This window comes from Eleutherodactylus coqui, chromosome 12 (genome assembly GCF_035609145.1).
Source record: "Eleutherodactylus coqui strain aEleCoq1 chromosome 12, aEleCoq1.hap1, whole genome shotgun sequence".
In the NCBI taxonomy this organism is placed as follows: domain Eukaryota; kingdom Metazoa; phylum Chordata; class Amphibia; order Anura; family Eleutherodactylidae; genus Eleutherodactylus; species Eleutherodactylus coqui.
Genome location: NC_089848.1, coordinates 56,392,290 through 56,415,405, shown reverse-complemented (window position 1 = coordinate 56,415,405; position 23,116 = coordinate 56,392,290). Strand labels below are relative to the sequence as shown.

Below are 23,116 nucleotides of genomic sequence, written 5' to 3'. Positions count from 1 at the left end.
TAAGTTTAGACAACCTTTTAGTTGGCTAGGTCTACGCTAAAAATTAATTCAAAATTTTGGTGTAATTTGGCACACGTTTTGGCACAATTTAGGGCATGCCCTCTGTTTGTTTGGGGTTTTTTTTACATAAAGAAGAAAATAACCAAATTTATGGGAGATCATCAAGAAGTACCAGATGTGCGCTTGCTTTTTATATAGGGAGAATGGATAAATGAAACAAACTCACATGATTCGAGGAGTCTTCAGGCACATCAGAGACTCCCCTAACGGCAACCAATCTTTTGCTAAACACCGTCAGCTGGCCAGTTTCACGGTATGTTGGCGCTGTTTTTTAAATTTTTGTCCAAAAGTGTCTAAAACCCATAGTAAATATGGCGCAAAGCATGTTTGACAGTTTAAGTCGAATTTAGTTTGTTAATTTGTAAATAAGTCCCAATAAGCAATATTGTGGACTAACAAACAACAAAAAAAGCCATCAATGAAGACAGTGATGCTTCATAAACACGTAGACAATAAAGCATCATTGACGGCACAGACAATGCAGCACATGTTCCATTCACTGTAGACAGAGGTTTGGTAGACAATGAAGACAATGGAGCTGGACATTCTGTTGTGCTTTATTTTTGTAGTGTCTCATGGAAAGCGAATGTAAATGTTACGGCTCAAAACCATCTTTGGCTATTGGAGGAGTAAATATAGGTAGTAAGTCAAAAAGCAAAACAAAGCTCAGTTTCTAGCTCAGTTTCTCTTTACTTCTGTGAGAATCAAAAAGCAATAGAATGGAAGTGGTAAAGATAGTCACTCAAGACTGAAGGGCCTTCACTAGTGTTACATTATAAGCCATTCAATCCTTGTGCAGTATCCTTGGATTTCAATAAGATTTGAAAATAAAAAAGACTAATTCTGCATATTAGGTACTTGATATTAATATATTGCGTTTGGAGGGAAGAAATACCAACAACATTTGCTCCAGGGTCGAAACTTCAACAAGCCTACCTCGTGATGACTCACGTGACTTTATTTAGCCTATGAATGGTGGCTTTGATGCTTAAAAAGACCAGTATTATTCTTTGTCCACAACGGCAAAGACAAGAGAGCTGTCGGAACAAACTAGAAGCGCTAATACAAAGTACAAGCAGTCTCCAGAATACAAGACTCTTTCGAAGGATCTTGGCATCTTAGCTTTAAAAGTTCAAAATGTTATCAAGAAGTTTGCTACTCATTGGACAGTGGAGAACCTTCCAGGAAAAGCCGAAAAGCGGAAAAATTGATGAGAACCTTACAAAAGTTGGGTTGAAATGTGTCAAAGAAACCACGTACAACATTCAAAAGAACTTCAGGCTTAGCTGGAGACATCTGGAGTGATGGTTTTTAGCTGTACCTACCGTACTCCCTACACTGAACAAAACAGGGCTCTCTAGGAGAAGGTCACAGAGGACCTCACTGCTTAAAGTGCTATTCCGTGACTTTTTTTTTCTGATGATCAACAGGTCATCAATAGATGATCGGTGGGGACCCAACAATCGGATCCTTGCTGATCAGCTGATTCCCAGGGTCACAATCACTGTTATCACAACAGGAAGTGCTGATCATAATGCTGCAGCCTGGATTGGTATTACAGGTGCAGCTCCCATTGAATTCAGTTCTTTCTGCTTTTGGTGGCTGGGTACAGTGACAGCAGCACCGGGAATCAGATGATCGGCAGGGTTCCTCCGAACAATGGGTCTCCACTAGAGATGAGCGAACGTACTCGTTAAGGGCGATTTTGCAATCGAGCATCGCGATTTTCGAGTACCTGGCTACTCGGGTGAAAAGATTCGGCGGCGGCGGGGGGCGGCGTGGTAGAGCGGGGGGTAGCAGTGGGGAACACGCGGGAGCTCTCTCTCTCTCTCCCCCCACTCACCCCCGGCGCCCCCCGAATTTTTTCACCCGAGTAGCCAGGTACTCGAAAATAGCGATGCTCGATCGAGTAATTACTCGAAACGAGTACGTTCGCTCATCTCTAGTCTCCACCAATCAAAAAAAAAGGCCTGAATTACCCCTTTAAAGAAAGGCATAAAAGAGTGACTGAACTTTGTGAAAAGTTACAAAGCTAAACCACAACCCTTCTGGGAGAAGGTTTATGGCCAGATGAAGCCAAAGTAAAGCACTTTGGCAATGTTTAATAGCATTATGCTTATAGACAACAAAATGAAGCCTATACAGAAAAGTGTGCCCTACCTACAGTGAAACATGGTGGAGTATCCATAATCTTGTGTAGTTGCTTTGCTGTCTCTGGAACAATGAAATCCAAGTATTATCAGAGCCTTTTAGAGCATAATGTGCTCCCAAGTGTAATAAAACTGGGTCAGAGTCAAACAAAATGGGTCCTACAGCCAGATAACGGGCCAGAGCACACATCCAGAAGTACACCATTTTAATGAGACGTTGGTAGCTACTAGAGTTGAGCGAACATGCTCGTCCAAGCTTGATGCTCGTTCGAGTATTAGCACACTCAATGGTGCTCGTTACTTGAGCGAGTACCATGTCGTTTTCGATCCCTCCCCGCATTACCACTTCCTGCTGTGACTTGCGAGTGTGGGGTTCGTTACTCGAAGAGAGCTTTCGAATATTATGAAAAGCTCGACTTGAATAACGAGCACCCGAGCATTTTGGTGCTCGCTCATCTCTAATAGCTACCCTTTCAGATCATGAGGAATGGTTCAAGAGGACCAGAACCTCATGAAGCACAGAGTATTAAGGCAGCAGGAATGCAGTCCTAAGCTCTCGCTCACGACCTGAAGGTTGCGAGTTCAATCTCCGCATAGTTCAGGCAGCCGGGGTCAGTAAAATGAGTACCCAGGTTTGTGGGGGGGCAATAAAACAAAATTATCTCAAAGCACTGCAGAATAATTTAGCGCTATACAAATAACAAGATTTATTTTTTTCATGCCATCAATATTCTTTAACTATAGGTTTGTGGAACTCATCGAGGCGGGATTTGAATTGCAATGTTTTAAGGAGACAGTGCCAGGGCTTCAGATCAAAATAATTATGTAAGAGTCAGAGGCTACTAAACTGAAAAATGTAGGCGCCAAATGAAATCACTACGTTTAAGTACATATATAATGTTAAAATAAAAAAGACAGTCTAGAGCAGTGATGGGCAATCTTTTGTGCTTGGTGTGTCAAAAGTCGCGCAAAAACCAAGCATAACTCGGGTAGTGTGTCACTTCGCAAAAAAAAAACAAACTCGCAATAAGATGGCGTTCCTTATGTAAATGAAGATGGCTGCCGCTATTTCTAATAGCGGGAAACGGCACCCATAGCACAGGCCCTCGCCTCTCCCAGCCTCCCCATAGCTTATCTCAGTAATGATGCTGGTGGTTGCTGCTAATGACGATCACAGGGCCCCCAGAGATGCGTCCCCCGCGGCATTCCGCTGCTTTCTGCTCCGCTGGACGGAAGTGAGGACAAAGATTCCCCAGCGGCCTAACCGGAAGTCCCAGAACTAGACGTTCTATGCCAGGGTTCTGTTGTTTTGGCCTACAGACCTCCGGCACAGAGTTTCTACACTACAGAAATGTTTTATCCGGTATTATTGTTTCTTGACACCACCGGAAGCTAGGGGTTTGATAAGAAGAATGCCCCTTTCACACCCCCAGCTCCCGATCGGCGGTTTTATCAAGGGTGGTAGCAGCAGAGTCGACATGAATGTGTGCGTAACCTGGAGGCTTAGCGTTAGGGATACTTGTCCTTGGAAAATAATCCCTCACCCTAACCCTCCAGGCCTGGCAAAAGGAAATACAACATTACATGCAGACGCTGCTGCTAATACCTCTGTAGCAGCGGCTCTCGTGCTGGCGCTGCCACACGCTTCAGCTCCCTCTTTGTCCTGCCGTGGCTGCCTGTCCTAGTGGCGCTTCCGCTCCCTTCAGCTCCCTGTCCTGCCACTGGCACTCCCTCTAGCGGTCACGGTCCTACCGGCTGCATTCCCTGTCTGAACCTACAAGCTGCACTCTGTCTGGTCCTGCCACCGGCGCTCCCTGTTCTTATGGCGCTGGCACTGCATGTGCTTTTGCCGAGGCCGCAGGATCTTCTCGGGCCGCCGACGCTCTCTATGTTGTGGCCCCTGCCTCTTCTGATGCTGCTGCCGATGCTGGCTCTCCTCAGCCCACACACGCCCTCAGCCAATCACAAGCTGGTTACTGAATGTCAAACTCCTGTATTATGTTTCCACCCCTGGCTTCCGGTGGCAACATAATACAAGAATACCGTTTTATCCTCGGCTACTGCACCTGGCCATGCAGGAGAAGAGGATGAAATCTTCTTCTCGGCATGCAACCCCATACTTCTGTATGCAGCCGCGTTTCAGCGAAAATGGCTACACGTGTCATAGGTTCGCCATTACGGGTCTAGAGCGTGCTATACTCACACCAAATGAAGGAGACTTACCCAGAGAGTACCAAGTCTAAAAGCTCATAGTATACAGAACACCTATCAACTTGGATTGTGCTGGACAATATACACAGAGCAATAAGATCAAATAAAATATAGAAATATCTTTATTAAAAGGGGTTTTCTGGGCTATTTTTATTGATGACGTATCCTAATGATAGGTCATCAATAGTTGATCGGCTGGGGTCCCAAACGATGTACCACAGCTGATCAACTATTGGAGATTGGTATAAATATATCACAGATGATCCCTTTAATCCATTAACGACACAGGACATAAATGTACGTCCAGTGTGTTTGGCGTTTGTATAGGGGGGGGGGGGAATCCCTTACTGTTTCTTACAGTTTATACCCGCCAGCAATAGCCATGATCAACGTGAACGCTGATCATGGCTGTCCACCCTTTAAATGCTGCTGTCTGTTCCGACAGCGGCATTTAAATCCCCTGACGCAATTGCAAGGTGCTGTTCAGTTGCAATTGCAGCCTGGGCCCTTTAGAGGGCCTACAACACTGCCATCACTGAATGCTGCTTTTAAAGTGGCTTGATAGAATGTCTGTCAGATCGCAGTTTATGTAATATTATCGTATTACAATATACTCCATGAGAAAGTTCAAATCCCCTGTAGGGAGTAAAAAAAAATTTATTCGTGATTAGAAAAAAAATTGAAAAACTTAATTTTAAAAAGAAGCCTTTTCCCATATTAATAATAAAAAAAAATCAAAACAATTAAAAATCAAAACCTATTTTGTATAGCTGTATCTGTAATAATTTGATCTATGTCCACAGCCGGGTCAGATTCCAGCTGTGAAATCTCGCACCGGAATCAGACCCAGTGCCCCCCAGAGACCCCATACTCACCTGTCTGGATCCGCCGCGAGTGTCTCAGCCAGCAAGCCGCACAGATACCCGTGATACTTCTGCACTGGCTCACTGTCGAAGTATCGCGGGACAGACGGCTTCTATTGACTGCAATGGAAGCCATCCGTGCGCTTTTCCGCACAGAACAGAACATGCGGCAATTGTCCCCCGCAAGTAGGGAAGAAAAAAAAATAAAAAATTTAAAAAAAAAAACCCCGTTGATTTTCGCTCATGGGCAGGGAAGAATCTTTTCACCTAGCAGGTCTATGGCCAGACATTGCTGCGGAATTCGAGGGGGGTGTCTGACCACGAATTCTGCAGCGAAAATCCGTCCGTGGGCATTTGGCCAAGGGAATGCATTATTTGTACTGCACGGTGAATGTCATTATAAAAAAAATGCCACAATGCCAGAATTCAGCTTTTTTGGTCACCCATCTTCAAGAAAATTTTTTATAAAAAATGATGAAAAAGTCATATATACTCCAAAACGGTACTAATCGTAACTACAGGACGTCCCGCAAAAAAACTAGCCCCCCACACAACTATGTTGACGGAAAAATTAAAAAATACATATATGTATATACAGATATATAACCTGGTATCGTAGTAATCTTACTGATCCACAGAATAAAGTTATCATGTCATTTTTGCCGCAGTGTGTATACAGTAAAATCAAGACCCGGCCAAAGATGACGAAAATTACGTTTTTTCCCCATTTTACTCCACTTGGACATTTTAAAAAAAATATTCAGTACATTATATGTACACTAAATAGTACCATTAAAAAATACAATTCATCCCACAAAAAAAAACAAAAAACCCAACACTATCTTCAGTACAGGTCATCAATAGTTGACCAGCAGGGGGCCACCATCGATCAGCTCTGCGCCAGTCTGCTGACAGTGTGTATGGATCTGGAAACTGACAACGCCTATACTTGGCAGAGGCCCAGGTTGGTATTACAAGCGCGGTTCCATTGAATTCAAAAGGAACGGTGATTGCAATACCAACATGGCATCCTACAATGTGTAAAAAGCTATCCGATTGCGCCCCAGCAAACACTGCCACCGGCCCAGGGAGCATCTGAATGGCAGGATTCCCAAGCGGCAGTCTCCCACCAATCAAATACTGTCGACCCATCCTGAAGGGTGATCAATGGTTCAGAAATGAACAACTCCTTTAACTTTCATGTGGCGGCAAATTCTACTCAGGAGAGAAAAGCAACAGAGAATGTATGCAGAAAGTGTAATATGTAAGTAATTAGTGGTAAAGACATTCTTTTCTACATACTTTTAAGGTATGGCAAACGACACAAAAAGTATGATCAAGGAGGCTTCAGTCGATGTGACCCCATGATGACCGTCACTGTCATTCTTTACTAAAGTCTATAGGAGATATTAGGCTTTATTAGCAAAATAAAGCGTAAACGGACAATAAACTTTGAACAAACTTGCACTTATGTTATAGCCAATGAGTAAGGTAGCAAAATTACAAATCACTATTTACCTAAAACGATGTCCTTATGCTAAAAAAAAAAATCACTCAAAAGTGCTGGACAATTCCTCCTAAATCACTGTCCATGATGGTTGTCATGTGAAGTCTGTCTCTAGTAGCAGACGTACCAAGATGGATAAGAGAAAGTGTGTGTGCTTTTTGCAGGTGATTTACTGTCTCACAACTACTGGAATTACTGCTGTATAAGGTCTTCCATGATGCTGTTACTTATGAGGATGTACTACAGAGAGATAGAGAAGAGATCCTGCTCCCTTATGTGTGCAGTGTAAGGAAACATCACAGTAGCTAGTCTTCACCCACCAAAGCAAAACATGAAAAGTAGATATACAGCCTGCAGCGGGGAAAGGTGCTAACAAAATGTAGAATGCAAGTCATATAATGGCCAGTAGAACAAAATGTGATTGTTCCCAGTAAGAGAAACCAAGTAATCTTGTAGATATGATACCTTTTAATGGCTAACAAAAATACATGATGTTACGGCAAGCTTTCGGATCCTCTCAGAATCCTTTTGCCCAAGGATGGATTCTGAAAGGATCCGAAAGCTTGCCGTAACATCATGTATTTTTGTAAGCCATTAAAAGGTATCATATCTACAAGATTACTTGGTTTCTCTTAGGCCGCCTGCACATGGGCGGATTTGCATCACGGAATCTATAGCGGGCGTTCGCCTCCAGATTGAAGTCAATGGAAGCCGTCCAATCCGCGGCTCTTCCGCAATGACATTACGGAAAGGTTGCAGATTCTGCGTCATCACTAGGTGATGATGCCGGAAAAGCAGTGATTAAAAAAAACAAACAAAAAAACTGTACTGCACATGTCCAATAGCGACAGCAAAAACATGCCGTCCGGACAAGAGTTGCTTGCCGAATCCAACCCACTCGTGTGCAGGCGGCCTTACTGAGAACTATCACATTTTGCTCATGTATACACACACAGCTTATTCTGAAAAGTCACTTGAATGTTTATACATTTTAGAGGAGTTATCCTAGTGATAAATATAGGATTATGGAAGACCCCAACACTGGGACCTCGACCAATCACTAGGTCAGGGGTCCCAGACCCATTAGAGTTTGAGTAGGGCAGTGGTCACACATACACCCTGACGCTCCATTCAATCTCTCTGGGATAACCACACTCAGCCCGTGGAATCTGAATATCTTCAGTAACACATTATCTTCACTGAACAGAAAGAATGCACACCCAAGTCAAGTAATAAAACATTTCAAGATTTCAAATATTCAATATCTGCATTATTGCAAAAAGATAATGTGAACATTTTTTGGAATAGACACTTAGAAGACAATGTCATTTAAAAGAAGACTTCATTTTATTAAAAGAATAAAGCTTTATAAAATCAATAGGTAATAAAGTATGAATACGGTCTAATTTACACTCATCAATAGCATCTAGTCAACAAATTGATGCAGAAAGCAGAATTGTATCTACATCATGTATATTGCATTAGGTTAGTTCCTAATTCAACAAAAATGCCAAATTTGCAAAAATAAGATTTTTGTACTTATCGTAAAATCCCTCTCTCGTTACGTTCATTGGGGGGCAAAGCTGAAGACTGTGGTATAGCTACTGCCACTAGGAGGCTGTCCCTAAGCAAAAAAGTGTTGGGTCCTCCTACCAGCTATACCCCTCCTGCAGGCACTAAGCTAACCAGTTTTAACTTGGTGTACTTAAGGGGAAGACCTCTTCACTCATTGGTAGGTGTTGACCATGCCTTCTTGTCTTCTGAGACTCAGACCAGCAATAGACTGGTTAATGCCAGTCTGTTGGCCCTTCTCGGAGGGGTAGCAGAGAAAGTCCAGTGCCAGTCCTGTATTTCCAGGTCTAGAAAGGCAACAGTCATAGAACGATGAATGAAGAGGTCTGCCTCCTAAGTACACCAAGCTTAAACTGGTTAGCTTGGTGCCTGCAGGAGAGGTATAGCTGGTAGGAGGACCTAACACTTTTTTGCTTAGTGTCCACCTCGTGGCAGTAGCTATACCACGGTTTTCAGTTGTTGCCCATTGTTTTTTTTAATTAAAAACAGATGGGAATAAAACCCCTTTGCCACGTGATCCTGTGCTACTAGTACAATCACCTTCCCCTCTAACAAACTTTGCATCTCTTGTTCCATGGCTGACAGTTCTTCCGAACCTGCAGGGAAAGTGAGGATAAACTGCTCTTGAGGAGTTATATCGCTCTTCTAGCTGCATTTCATAAAGCCGCAGGTGTGGTAGCCATTTTTACAGCATCAGCTATGGTGTCAGAAATTATGTCTACAGCCCTTTTATATACAGGTAATGAGACCTGAATCTGATCCCTAAAGGTCTTAACTTCCAGATGTTGCTCTAACTGATCTAACCAAAGTTTGAGGGAGTTTGCTGTGAAAGCCGCATCTATTGAGGGTCTAAATATAGACACAGAAGATTCCTAATTTAAAACATGCTCCCTGAGATAAAAAAAGATCCTACACAAACACTATCCCTGAATAAGCAGCAGCACTTTCCCTAATCTCTCCCAGTGTGTGTCTGAGGCGAGCCGCGGGCGGGACTGCTTTATATACTCGGCGGTCACTTGATCTCACCAGCCACTCACTGCAGGGGAGGTGGGATAGGGCTGGCACGTCACAGGAGGAAGTGGTATTGCCTTCCCTGCATGTCTATTGGCTAAAAAATGGTGCTAAACATGCAGGGAAGGAAATGGAATTGACTCGAGTACCGCGTGGTGCTCGTCTCGAGTAACGAGCATCTCGAACACCCTAATGCTCGAACGAGCATCAAGCTCGGACGAGTGTGCTCGCTCATCTCTAGCTGCCAGCAGTCGCACAAGCATGCTGTCAATCCATTCATTTTAATGACTGCGTCGAAGATTGAGGAGTAAAAGAACTTAGCGATCTCTGGCACTGTCACTGAAGTGAATGGAGCTGCAACCGCTGCTTCATTTATGCAAGGACAGTCGGGACCCCTGATCTTGGGATTGGTGGGGGTCCCAGTAGTTAGACCCCCACCGATCTGTTTAGGGGGTAACTTATATTCTGGTACACTCATCAAATGATCATTATGGTTTATAAATATTTATATTCTGCCAAACTTGCCATCATGCTAGAGCACGAGTTAATGTTCACAGCTTCAGCCAAGAAGCTCCTGAGTTACGGAAATAGGATAGCTTGGTGTGTTATGCTGTTTCCATAACTCTCATTCACTTTTATGGGAATTGTGGAAACAGAGAAGCAAAGTCCACATGACGCCTGGCCATCGCATTTAACCAGACCGGTGGCTAGAAATGCCAGGATCAGAGGTAGGTAAGGGTCCCAGAGGAGGAACCTACATCTGACAGACTTTGGCCTCATGTCCACAGACGGATCGGATTCCGCATGTGGGTGCCTGCAGTGGAATCCGACCTAGCCCATGTCCAAGGATACTGTGGATCTTCTACCCTTTCGGATCTTCATTTTCTTCACTGTGAATATGTGCGGAAGCGCCGGCCGATGCAACACCGCACATGCAGAGTGGAGTTTCATTTTTATTTAAAAATCCGTGGTCCATCCGCAATTCAATTGCAGATGGGCCGCCGATCGGACGGCTACCATTGACTTCAATGGAAGTCGTCCGTGTGGGATCGGCACTGAACTCGAGCATGCACAATTTGGTTTTCAGGACCAAAAGGTCCGCAAATCAAATCATTAACGGACGCCCATGCTTCCCTATGGGTGGCTTGATTTGCAGATCTACCGCATGGGTGTCCCGCACGGATTCCGTAAATCAAACCTGCCGTGGAAATTGGGCCTTTCACGGCAAATCTTATGGAAAGTCTCAAGTAGGAATAGCCCTTTAAGTAGGAGTGTAAAAGGCAGCAAGTATTCCAGCATTGTAAAATCACATGTTCCGGCTTAGAATTTAGTTTTGAGCTAGTGATCAGAAAAAGATCAGTGGAAACTCACATGGTGTCACATGAGGAGATGAACAGCGGCACACCGAGAGTCTATGATAGTTTATAGAAAGGTGGCGTAACATAGCAGTACTTCTAGTAGTAGTACACCTGGGTAGCCGGGATCCATAGCAAAGCACTAAATAAGCTGTCAGGCATTTAAAATTGAAATCTATGTCAACTGCATCTTCCTTGTCAATTCACTCCCAGGAAGTTGAAAAAAAAAAAATAAGAAAAGAAATCAATGAAACACCAAACTATAAAACACCTTAAAGATATCATCATTCCAAAAACAAATCACTCATAATCAGTATAATCAGTAATTATAATCACTTGCAATTACTGAATCCGGAAGAACACTCATTTTCAAAACCACATTGAAAATTCAAAAACATCAGGTGAAAAACTTGTCAGGCATCACTCGCTTCCCTCATCCGGCAGGTAAAGAATCACAAAAAATGAGGCAATCAGCAAAGCGGAGGGGAAACAACTGTATCACACGTGAAGCCGCAGTGATGCCTATGGCGCATGGCGGCAAAAACAGAGGCTGCTTGTAAATCCGAGCTCAGATATCTGTCAATGGAACAATCAGCCACGCAGCTTACAACTGGGATAGTCGTAAGCGGAAGAACATAAGTGGAGGTCACGCTTCATCTATACACCTATTTATAAATAGAGCTTCTTATATGTAGAGCATCTTATGAGTAGTGATGGACGGGGCGACGCATTAAACCCAAAAATGGAGAATTTTTTTTTTTTTAAAGTGCAGAGAAATATAAAATAGTAAATTTGCAAACATTTAGTAGTTAGGATATACCTGTAACAATGTAAATTGCTAGTGCATATAGTTATCTCTTAGGACTACCATGGTGGGATGGGGTCGCGAGCTACATGTGCCTCCTGAGCGATTGCTTGGGGGTCACTGGTGATGAGCATGGCCAGCATAGAGCAGGGAGTAAAATATGAATAGCGTCTCTATGGGAGAGGCCATCAATATTTGATCGTTGTGGGTCTGACCCCCGGCTCCATCAATCAGTACAATGAAGCCTTTCACTATTCACACAGGCATACCATCTTCTGGAGGATCCGCCAACCCCATGGTAACATCCAACATACATGTCTGTCAAAAGTGCATGAAAGTTTTATGCAGTGGGCTCAGGAGCCGAGTCCAGCCGTAAGTGACGGGTGTCAGCCACAGCGGGCGGGATTGGAGAAAACTTCAATCCTGATCATTAATCACGTAGATGCCGCTGTCAATTACGTCAGTGGCATTTGAATACGCCGATAGTGAAAGGGGCCTCCCTCTGTCTCCCCATTTAAAAAAACCCATTAAACTAGAATTGTAGTTTTTTTTGCCCCCCTTCTCTTCTTTAAGAAAAAAATAATGTATTAAAAAGTGATCAAAAAGTTGTATGCACCCAAAAATGGTCCAATAGCAGCTCGCCCCGCAAAAACCAAGCCTTTATACCATCCCTTCGAAGGAGAAAAAAAAAAAAAAAAAGGTTTCGAGGTCAGCAGATGGTAAGAGAAAGATTTTTTTTCCTTTTCTTTTAAAAAGGTATTTCCTAACAGCAGTACAACAATAGAAAAAAACCCACTACATTTGATCCACCTTGGTATCCTGTCCTCCAAAAGTAACAGTCCGAGCTTAATCAGACGTGCGTATATCGGATGGGTTTTCACGCCTGGCCGTTATACGCTGTCCCTTCCACTCACCGGCTCTCTGCTTCTCTCCTCCCCTCCGAGCGGTTTGCAATGGAAGTGAGCGGGAAGGGGGCGGAGCTAAGCTCACGCCCCTTGTCCATAGCCAGCAATGTGAGTGGGTGGGACAGAGCAAAGCTTAGCTCCGCCTCACCCCCTCCCATTGCAAACGCAGGCGTGGAGGAGAGAGGCAGAGAGACGGTGAGTGGGAGGGAAGGGGGGGAAACTGCTCAGATGGAAGCGTGTAGCGGCCAACCGTGAAAACGACGGCTGATATACGCTTGTGGGAATAAGCCCTCAGAAACATAAATCAGTTAGTGTCTTTGATCTCTGTTTCAGCCATTTAAATGTATTGTTCTGCTTCTTTTTGGCGATTGAGGCAGTAAGCTGGCCGGAACCTCTGCGGGGAACACACCAACAGTGTGTGAACCATTACGTAATAAGCACATTAAAAAAAGGACACAGCATGTTCTATTCAATCGTGTATCACGCACGATATAACCCTATTGTTTTCTATAAGCACGTAACGCTGTACATATGTAATTACATTGCGTACGTGCTGCGTTTATATGTGCCATTGCTAAACAACAGAGGAGGAAACAGTCTACACTTTCTGTACTATCTGTATTCATTTATATCTCTGCACATCCTGAGCTGAACAGTCCAATGGGCGGTCCTATCAGTGATTGACAGCTACCTCTGTATGTATAGTCATACACAGCTGGCAATCACTAGTAGCTCCGCCCACTGGACTCTTCAGCTCAGGATGTGCAGAGATATAAATGAATAAAATACCAGTTCTACTGAATCTTTCCCCATAAAACTATATATCAATCTGCTCGGCTCCTCCTGCTCTATAACATCATGCCTGCAGTTTGGGCAGTATGTTCAAGCTGACAGATTCCATTTAAAAACTCCTCATGCTCAGGTAAAATCTGCTCACATACAGACTCCCTGAGCTCTCAAATTAATGATTGGGCAAAGCGATGCACACTCTTTTCTATCCCCTCTCTACACTCATCTCTATGATCTATTTTGAAAAACAACCTTTGATGCAGATGCGAACAAAGTCTAAGGCCGCCTGCAGAGGGGCAGAAATTCCGCAGCGGAGATCCGCCGCTGGAAGCTGCCATAGGATTACGTTAACAAACGCAATCCTATGCAGACGGCCGCGATTTAGCCGTGCGAAATCTCGCGCGGCAAACAAATCACAGCATGCTCTATTTCTGTGCGGTGCTCGCAGAGCCCCGCACAGAAACGTCACTCACCGGCCGCCGGCTCCGCTCTGCTCATGCGCCGGCCGCCCAGCAGCCGGCACATGAAAGAGCCAGGGCCGCGGGAGAGGTGAGTACCGCGCTGCTCTCTGCAGGGGCTCAGGTAGGGCCCAATGGCTACAAGCGTATTTTAATTATAAAATCCACGCGTGTCTCCTGCGCAGGAGATCCGCAGCTCTAGAAGCCTATAGGGATGTATTATCATCCACAGGCCAACTTAAAGCATGCAGAGGTGTTTTTTTTCCCCCTCGGCATGCGGATCGCACGCGCAAGAAGTAATTGCCGCCATTTTCTCTGCGGATCCAGCGGGATGGCTGCCATTCAAGTCAATGGTAGTCATCCTATCCGTGGCAAAGCCACAGCTGTCACTGTGCTGCGGATCTGTGGGAAAGCAGATTCAAAAAAATAAATCTGCACTGCACATGCAGACGCATCCACCATGCTGAAGAAAGAAGATCTGGCCAGCACAGAGATCATCCGCGCTGGAGCTGGAGAGGTAAGAAAATCTTTTCTTTTCTCCATGTCTGCGGGAACGGCTGGATTCCGCTGCGGGATTCAGCAGTGGAATCCGTGCTTGCAAGTTGACATTGGGCCATTGAGAGATGTCTATGTGGGAGAAAAAGTAGTCAGAGAGAAAGAGGGTATGGGGAGCAGTCTGCATGTGAGAGAAAGAGTGCGGGGGGCACGGGAAGCAGTCTGCGGGAGAGAAGCGGGGGGCACGGGACGCAGTCTGCGGGAGAGAAGCGGGGCACGGGACGCAGTCTGCGGGAGAGAAGCGGGGCACGGGACGCAGTCTGCGGGAGAGAAGCGGGGCACGGGACGCAGTCTGCGGGAGAGAAGCGGGGCACGGGACGCAGTCTGCGGGAGAGAAGCGGGGCACGGGACGCAGTCTGCGGGAGAGAAGCGGGGCACGGGACGCAGTCTGCGGGAGAGAAGCGGGGCACGGGACGCAGTCTGCGGGAGAGAAGCGGGGCACGGGACGCAGTCTGCGGGAGAGAAGCGGGCACGGGACGCAGTCTGCGGGAGAGAAGCGGGGCACGGGACGCAGTCTGCGGGAGAGAAGCGGGGCACGGGACGCAGTCTGCGGGAGAGAAGCGGGGCACGGGACGCAGTCTGCGGGAGAGAAGCGGGGCACGGGACGCAGTCTGCGGGAGAGAAGCGGGGCACGGGACGCAGTCTGCGGGAGAGAAGCGGGGCACGGGAAGCAGTCTGCGGGAGAGAAGCGGGGCACGGGAAGCAGTCTGCGGGAGAGAAGCGGGGCACGGGAAGCAGTCTGCGGGAGAGAAGCGGGGCACGGGAAGCAGTCTGCGGGAGAGAAGCGGGGCACGGGAAGCAGTCTGCGGGAGAGAAGCGGGGCACGGGAAGCAGTCTGCGGGAGAGAAGCGGGGCACGGGAAGCAGTCTGCGGGAGAGAAGCGGGGCACGGGAAGCAGTCTGCGGGAGAGAAGCGGGGCACGGGAAGCAGTCTGCGGGAGAGAAGCGGGGCACGGGAAGCAGTCTGCGGGAGAGAAGCGGGGCACGGGAAGCAGTCTGCGGGAGAGAAGCGGGGCACGGGAAGCAGTCTGCGGGAGAGAAGCGGGGCACGGGAAGCAGTCTGCGGGAGAGAAGCGGGGCACGGGAAGCAGTCTGCGGGAGAGAAGCGGGGCACGGGAAGCAGTCTGCGGGAGAGAAGCGGGGCACGGGAAGCAGTCTGCGGGAGAGAAGCGGGGCACGGGAAGCAGTCTGCGGGAGAGAAGCGGGGCACGGGAAGCAGTCTGCGGGAGAGAAGCGGGGCACGGGAAGCAGTCTGCGGGAGAGAAGCGGGGCACGGGAAGCAGTCTGCGGGAGAGAAGCGGGGCACGGGAAGCAGTCTGCGGGAGAGAAGCGGGGCACGGGAAGCAGTCTGCGGGAGAGAAGCGGGGCACGGGAAGCAGTCTGCGGGAGAGAAGCGGGGCACGGGAAGCAGTCTGCGGGAGAGAAGCGGGGCACGGGAAGCAGTCTGCGGGAGAGAAGCGGGGCACGGGAAGCAGTCTGCGGGAGAGAAGCGGGGCACGGGAAGCAGTCTGCGGGAGAGAAGCGGGGCACGGGAAGCAGTCTGCGGGAGAGAAGCGGGGCACGGGAAGCAGTCTGCGGGAGAGAAGCGGGGCACGGGAAGCAGTCTGCGGGAGAGAAGCGGGGCACGGGAAGCAGTCTGCGGGAGAGAAGCGGGGCACGGGAAGCAGTCTGCGGGAGAGAAGCGGGGCACGGGAAGCAGTCTGCGGGAGAGAAGCGGGGCACGGGAAGCAGTCTGTTTAACTGGAGGGAGGCATGAGGAGCAGTCCGTGTAACTGTTCATTCAGGTCTCACGTCTTCCTGCTACAGGGACAATCCTGCATCCTGGATGAGTGAGAAACTCACAAGACACCAGGTATGCCACATTAACCCTTTCTCTGTCCTTAATATTAACCCCTTTACTACTCTAGATCATCAGGTATGCACAGAATAATTCTAAGCCCTAAAGGCTAAGAATGTCACCATAAGCTTTAGCTAATTATGGCAAGTTATCATTTACGGCTATATAGAAATTGCTATTTTGCAAGGTTTTGGATTGCCCATTTTAAAAGTAATGGCACCCAGGTTCCTCACTTCCTAGTTCACTAGCTACAAAGACTAAAGGCCCACTTAGACGCAACAATTATTGCTCAAAAGCGGTCTTTTGAGTGATAACCGTTGTGTGTAACTGCACTGACATCGTGCAGTTTTCGTTATCCCCTCGCTCATCATGGTCTTTCAGCATGCTCAACGACAACGATCAGCCTTATCAGGGATTCACAGCAGTATAAAGCTGATACTATTATTTCAGCTGTATCCCGCTCCCTGATGACAGGCGGGGTATGAAGAACAGACCGGTCCAGCTCTGTTTTCCATACCCCGCTGGGAGCGCTCTGCTGTATAACAGCCGGGCACTCCAAGTGGGGAACAGCTGGATGCAGAAGACAAGCGGGGACACCCCGCTTGTCTTTTGCATCCTCCGCTCAGAGTGCTCAGCTGTATAACAGCGAGGCGCTCTGAGCGGGGAACAGCTGGATGCAGAACACAAGCGGGGACACCCCGCTTGTCTTCTGCATCCTCCGCTCGCAGCGCTGGGCTGTATAGAAGCCGGGCGCTCTGAGCTTGGAACAGCTGGATGCAGAAGACAAGCGGCCCTACTTGTCTTCTGCATCCTCCGGTCTTGCGCTGTAAATTACACGATTATTGCTCAAAAGACATCTTTTGAGCGATAATTGTGTCTAAATGGGCCTTTAAAGGGAACATTGGCTATAGACACAAATCTTTTAATCAAGATTATTTGCAAGGTTGCTTCATTCATTACTTTAGATGCATTTGCTCCACCACCAATTTATACAACTCCTACCTACTGCAGCCATCCATAGGAACAAGAATGGCATGAGGATCACCTATTATTGAAAGCCGCTCCGTTCGGCCGGTTTTCAGCTCCGTCTATGGCCATCCAAGATGTCTGCAGCAATTTTCTTTCTATCTAATGCACATTGTGCACTGCCTTCTGATTGGCTTGTGCTTCTCATATGAGCAGCTCTGGCCAATCAGAGAACAGGTATAGTGCATTACTCTAATACTAACAATGCACTGTAGGGATTAGGTAGTCTGAAGATTGTATAGGCTATACTGGACAGCCTTAAGACCCTTTTACATGGGACAGGTGTCGGGCATCCCTGTGTATCCTCACTCCCGTGCTGTTACACAGGAGCGAGTATCGCTGGATTGCTCACAGTGGGGCCAGCAGAGAGGCGGGGCGGCAGCGGATAATTCACTCCCCGCTCTCCCCCACCCCTCTCCATTCACTGTAAGCAGCGGCTATTCAGTACTGAAGGCTGATGTTTACACTGAACAATCGTACTAAATCATTCTCGTCCAGTCATTCGGTTTCTGCATGCTTTTACACTGGAGAATTATACCCGGGTTTTCAATGATAAGAATGATAATTGTCCCACGTGAAAGGGCCTCAACATAGGAGCTGAAACAGATGCAACGGATGGACTATTAAAAGGCTCTCGGAGACTACTTCTGTGTAGTGACCTCTTCTTCTGCTTCTGTAGAGCTTGTTGACCACTAGACGCCTCTACGACGCAGAAAAGAGATTTCACCCCGTTACCAGAGTCTGAGAGGGGCGCATTATTGGAATGGGAGAAGCTAGATAGCCGTATCGACCAATTGCCCGTTACCTGGGCCGTTCCCACCAAATGAAGCGCACAAGACGATCGGGCTCAGGACGTCTTTCAAAAACCACCAGTGGAGAGGATCATCTGATCGGCCTCCAGCATCCAGAGACAGGTGGTGCCATCGTTACACCCCGGGGTCTGTCTGAACTATTTCCAGGTGCTTGCCTAAAGGACATTTGGTCTCACAGCACCCATTATGTGTACGGCTTTTGACACTCACCCACCATCTCCTCAGCTTGCAATGGTGTCGTGATCAATGAAACTGTACTGCTGCAGAGTGGAACTGGGTTGTCTGCTCTTGCTGTGCAGTGGCACACTGCCCCCTGCTGGTGTGATAGTCTGGGGGGGCATCACATAGGACAGTCGGTCACCCCTAGTAGTGATACGAGGGACAATGACAGCTCAGCGATATGTTTAGGACATCCTGCAGCCACATGTGTTCCTCTCATGGCGGCTTCCAAGAGGCATTTTCAAGCAAGATAATGCACTGCCGCACACACAAGGGGGTCACAGGAAGCCCCCACAACATTGTCACACTTCTACATGCCAGATTTATCGCCAATAGAGCATGTATGGGAACATATGGGATGCCAACTTCAACAGCCTATGAGTTTGCATCTAGAGGCTCAGTTACAGCAAATGTGGACCAATATACCACAGGATAGCATATGAAATCTGTATGCCTCCATGCTCACCTAGATTACATCCAAGCCAGAGGCGGTACAGCAGGGTACTAGAGCCTCCATGACCGCCCGTATCATATCTTGTATCTAAGCTAGAGGCGGTACAACAGGGTACTAGAGCCTCCATGACCGCCTGTATCACATCTTGTATCCAAGCTGGAGGCGGTACAGCAGGGTGCTAGAGCCTCCATGCTCACCTAGATTACATCCAAGCCAGAGGCGGTACAGCAGGGTACTAGAGCCTCCATGACCGCCCGTATCACATCTTGTATCCAAACTAGAGGCGGTACAACAGGGTACTAGAGCCTCCATGACCGCCCATATCACATCTTGTATCCAAGCTAGAGGCGGTACAACAGGGTACTAGAGCCTCCATGACCGCCCGTATCATATCTTGTATCCAAGCTAGAGGCGGTACAACAGGGTACTAGAACCTCCATGACCGCCCGTATCATATCTTGTATCCAAGCTAGAGGCGGTACAACAGGGTACTAGAGCCTCCATGACCGCCCGTATCACATCTTGTATCCAAGCTAGAGGCGGTACAACAGGGTACTAGAGCCTCCATGACCGCCCGTATCACAACTTGTATCCAAGCTAGAGGCGGTACAACACGGTACTAGAGCCTCCATGACCGCCCGTATCACATCTTGTATCCAAGCTAGAGGCGGTACAACAGGGTTCTAGAGCCTCCATGCACACTTCTATCACATCTTGTATCCAAGCTAGAGGCAGTACAACAGGGTACTAGAGCCTCCGTGCCCATCCGTATTACATCTTGTATCCAAGCTAGAGGCAGTACAACAGGGTACTAGAGCCTCCATGTCCGCCCGTATCACATTTTGTATCCAATGTAGAGGCGGTACAACAAGGTACTAGAGCCTCCCTTTTCAGGAGTCAGTTTTCCACAATAAATCCTCCTTTCGCTCTGATATTGTAATCACTTACTTATATCAATGTTTAGTTCACACATAGAAAGTTTCATTTGATTCCGACAACTCCCTCTGGGGAAGAATTAGAAAAGTTCTGGACCCCTGATGACGCCACTTCTGCGGTTCAACCTGTCGGGTGGGCAGTTCTAATAGCAGTGACCTCCACAGTTATACACATTATACAGCAGTGTGTATACACACATACATATACTGAAGGGTATAGTGCATATATACCTTGTAGAGCCTGGTAGGCAGTATAATAATACATGGAGTGATCTGTGTCTTTAAGAGGAGTCCTTGGAAACGGTTTATTAATTGATAGATTTATTTTCCATCTTAGGGCTAATCTAATATGGGCCCTTTTTCTATGGCTGTCCCTGGGGCCCCATACTGTCAGATTACAGCAGGTTAGGGCCCTGTAACATTATAGTGTGTGCGAGGACAAGAGATACAACAAAGCACATCCCTCTTAGAACTTCAGGAAGTTGTGGTGACAAGAGAGGCCACTAAAGAGGAAGCCAGCCGCCCCGTGATCACATGTCCGCCGCACCGGCACGGAGATACGAGAACAATACATCTAATGCGGCAGTTAGAACATCTGCAAGTGCAGCAAAAGCCAGCTTGACACAATGCATTAAATGCAGCAAACCTCAACTTGGCGTTTTCAATGGGTTTTGTTGTATTAGGTCGGTTCCACACAGGCGTCTTCATTTGAATGGGTTCGCTCACATTTCCATATTTTGCACGCGCTTTTCAGTCACGGGGGAAAAAAATTCTGAACCATCTATTTTTCTGCATATTTGCGCAGCAAAGGTCCCCAATGGGTAGGGGGAGGGAATGCAAAAGCGCTTGCAACACGCAATTTCGCTGGAAAAAGAACACATTTGGTACTAATAAGCCATTTCAATTGGTGCGTCTTTGTTCGCCGCGTGCAAATGAACAAGCCTTGCAGTAAAATACGCCAATGCATGCGCAAAAACGCATTGTTCACTTCGTAAAAACTCTACACATGCGAATACGCTTTGGTGATGGGAGCCTTAAAGGGGTATTCCCAAGAGTCACCTATCCACAGGGTAAGTGGTAAAAGCCCAATCACTGGGGTCTCATTGCTGAGAACGCCAATGATCCTGAGAACAGGGGTCCTCGTTCCCCCTTCTCCTCCTCACTGTTGGCTCACTGCACCCCCTGCAGTGAGGAGACGGGATGGCGTGGAGGTCGAGCATGCGCGGTGCCGCTCCATTCATCTTCATGGGGACTGCCGGAGACAGCAGAGGACTTGTACTTGGCAATTCTCATTGCCTCATTAAAATGAACGCATGCTCGACCTCCACGCCATAAACTTTAGACGCTACGGATTCCGAATCCACCGCGATTTTCAAAGTAAGCTGCACATTGGTTGTGTAACATTTCCGCACTACGGGGAGATCTCGGAAAGCGTCGCCGCATGGCTTGTATTACAAAGGCTACGGAATGTTGGCTGGGATTCCGTCAGCGAACATTCCGCAGCGTTTCCTGCCCGTGTCAGGCTGGTTGGTGCGCAGCCAGAAAGCCATCAATCACCGCAGGCGGTTTGGGGATCATTCACAGAGGCGAATGCAATTTCGGTCCGTAAAAAACGCACTGTTCTCCCTGCATTTGCGCTACACGCTGCGTACGTGCATCTTTTTATATGCATGCTGCAACTACGTCATCCATTTTTAACACGCACAAAAGAAATGCATGGCAGCCCAGGAGACGTCAGCATTGTCAGCACCCACAGGGTGCGCAGAAAACGCAGATACTAGTGCGTGTTCGCTGCACTTTTTCTAAGCACCCCTAGACCTGCGGGCTCCTTCACACCGGAGATCGCAATATCACCGAGAGAAAATGACAGCAAAAAAAAAATTGCAATTTTGCTCCTGAGATGTCCGAGCGCCGGCGATGCTTTTTCTTGCAAAAACATGGCTGCCGCGTACGATTTTCTCACGATAGATAATAGAAGTTTTGAATGTCAAAAATGCATTGCGCAAAAATCGCAAGTTTGTGCGATGCCATAAAATGAGGCTCCAAAGGGAGACAAAATGGCAAAACGCAGAGAGAGAGGGCATACCGCGATTTATTTTTTTTACTTCACATCGCACAAGTAAAAACATCGCAAATGCGAAGGAAACCACTGAAAACAATTGGTGGCATAATTGCGCGATTTTCTTGCAAGTATGAAGGCAACTTAGTGACAATTCTGGTCCGTAAATGCAGAGAAAATGAGGAAACGCTGCGATTTTTTTTTTTAACGCAGATCAACAGTCCGCAAAAATGACAAATATCTGAACGCGCTACTTTAATTCACTAGATCCGTGCGCGGTCCGGTGTACCACACACGCCCGTGTGAATAGCGTCTTATCAGCCGCCACGGCTCTTTCTTGGCTGCAAGCTCGCTTTCCCCCATAACGGATAGACTACTAATCAGCGAGGACCACCTGTGCAAAGCGATACGTAAAAGATACAGCCGCCGTTATACAGCAGCGCAATCATCACTACAAGTCTTATATATCTATTATTTACACCATCATTCCTTTTATTGTCGCAAACGTGATTTAATATAACGCGCTGCCAACGTATGCGGGATCTTTAACGGGTTTGTATACGGACGGACGGACACGATTGCACAGATCAACGCGCATTAGTGGCGAAATAAAGACGTATAACTTCCATTTTCCAGATGCTGTACATTTCAGAATTTGGCGCTCCAAAGGGGCGGGGCTAGTCAGTTGGCAGTATATAGTCTAGCGATGCACTATTGCGCCCCTCTACAAAGACTGAGCCCCCTAACCAGCAGCTCCATTACTGTACCAGCACAACACATGGCTGCATCACCCAGGTCACCTCACATACCCCTGCCTGCCCTCTGTGGGCACAGTGCCTGGCACTTCACCAGGACCTGCCAGCATCTCCCCCACATATGGTGCCCACTGGAAGCCATTAGCCTGCCCGTCTCTCCGCACCCCATAACCTGTCCTGCCCCTCTAACACCGTCGTATCCTTCATTTTATAAACCACCACACAAGTGTCATTAAAAAGGAGGAAAAGCACAGTACCTAACTGGAGGCAGCCATGACAGGGAGACACTAGGAACCGAAACAAACTACAAATCCCAGCAGTCCTTGCGGCGCAGCGGCTACGGGGGCCGAAGAGGGTCAAGCCATTTACGTTGTATGTCCTGTGGATTACAGGAAGTAGGAGCGTGCAGTCAGTGTATGGGACACGCTGGGAAATAAGGACGGGACAAATGTGTCCGAAGCCTTTCTGTACTGGAGAGAAATTAGGATTTGTGTGAAGAAATGTCGTTCTTTATACTTAAAGTAACAGTAAAAATAAAGGCTGATAAATGACACAAATCCATCCAGTTCAGCCTGTTAGCCCCCAAAACCAACAATGAGGGAGAAGCCAATTTTTCCTATTTAACGGCTTCTTCATGCGCACTTATTTTGTCCCGTTTTGCGGCCTTGAAAACCACGGCTGCGTAACAGGACGAAACAAAACCATTGATTTCAATGGTTTCGTTTTCACTAGCGGGATCCTCGTGCGTTAATACTACGCGCCATAAAAGATAGGACTTT

At 47.3% G+C, this 23,116-nt stretch overlaps 1 long non-coding RNA gene across 1 annotated transcript in view; it reads right to left on the bottom strand.

Moving 5' to 3' along the window:
* The window catches only part of LOC136586921 (uncharacterized), a 211,145-nt gene extending 188,503 nt beyond the window's left edge, over positions 1 to 22,642 (bottom strand). The window contains exon 1 of the long non-coding RNA XR_010787353.1: positions 22,595 to 22,642. This is a non-coding gene — a long non-coding RNA (uncharacterized lncRNA). The remainder of the gene's footprint in view (positions 1 to 22,594) is intronic.
* Positions 22,643 to 23,116: the final 474 nt, after the last annotated feature.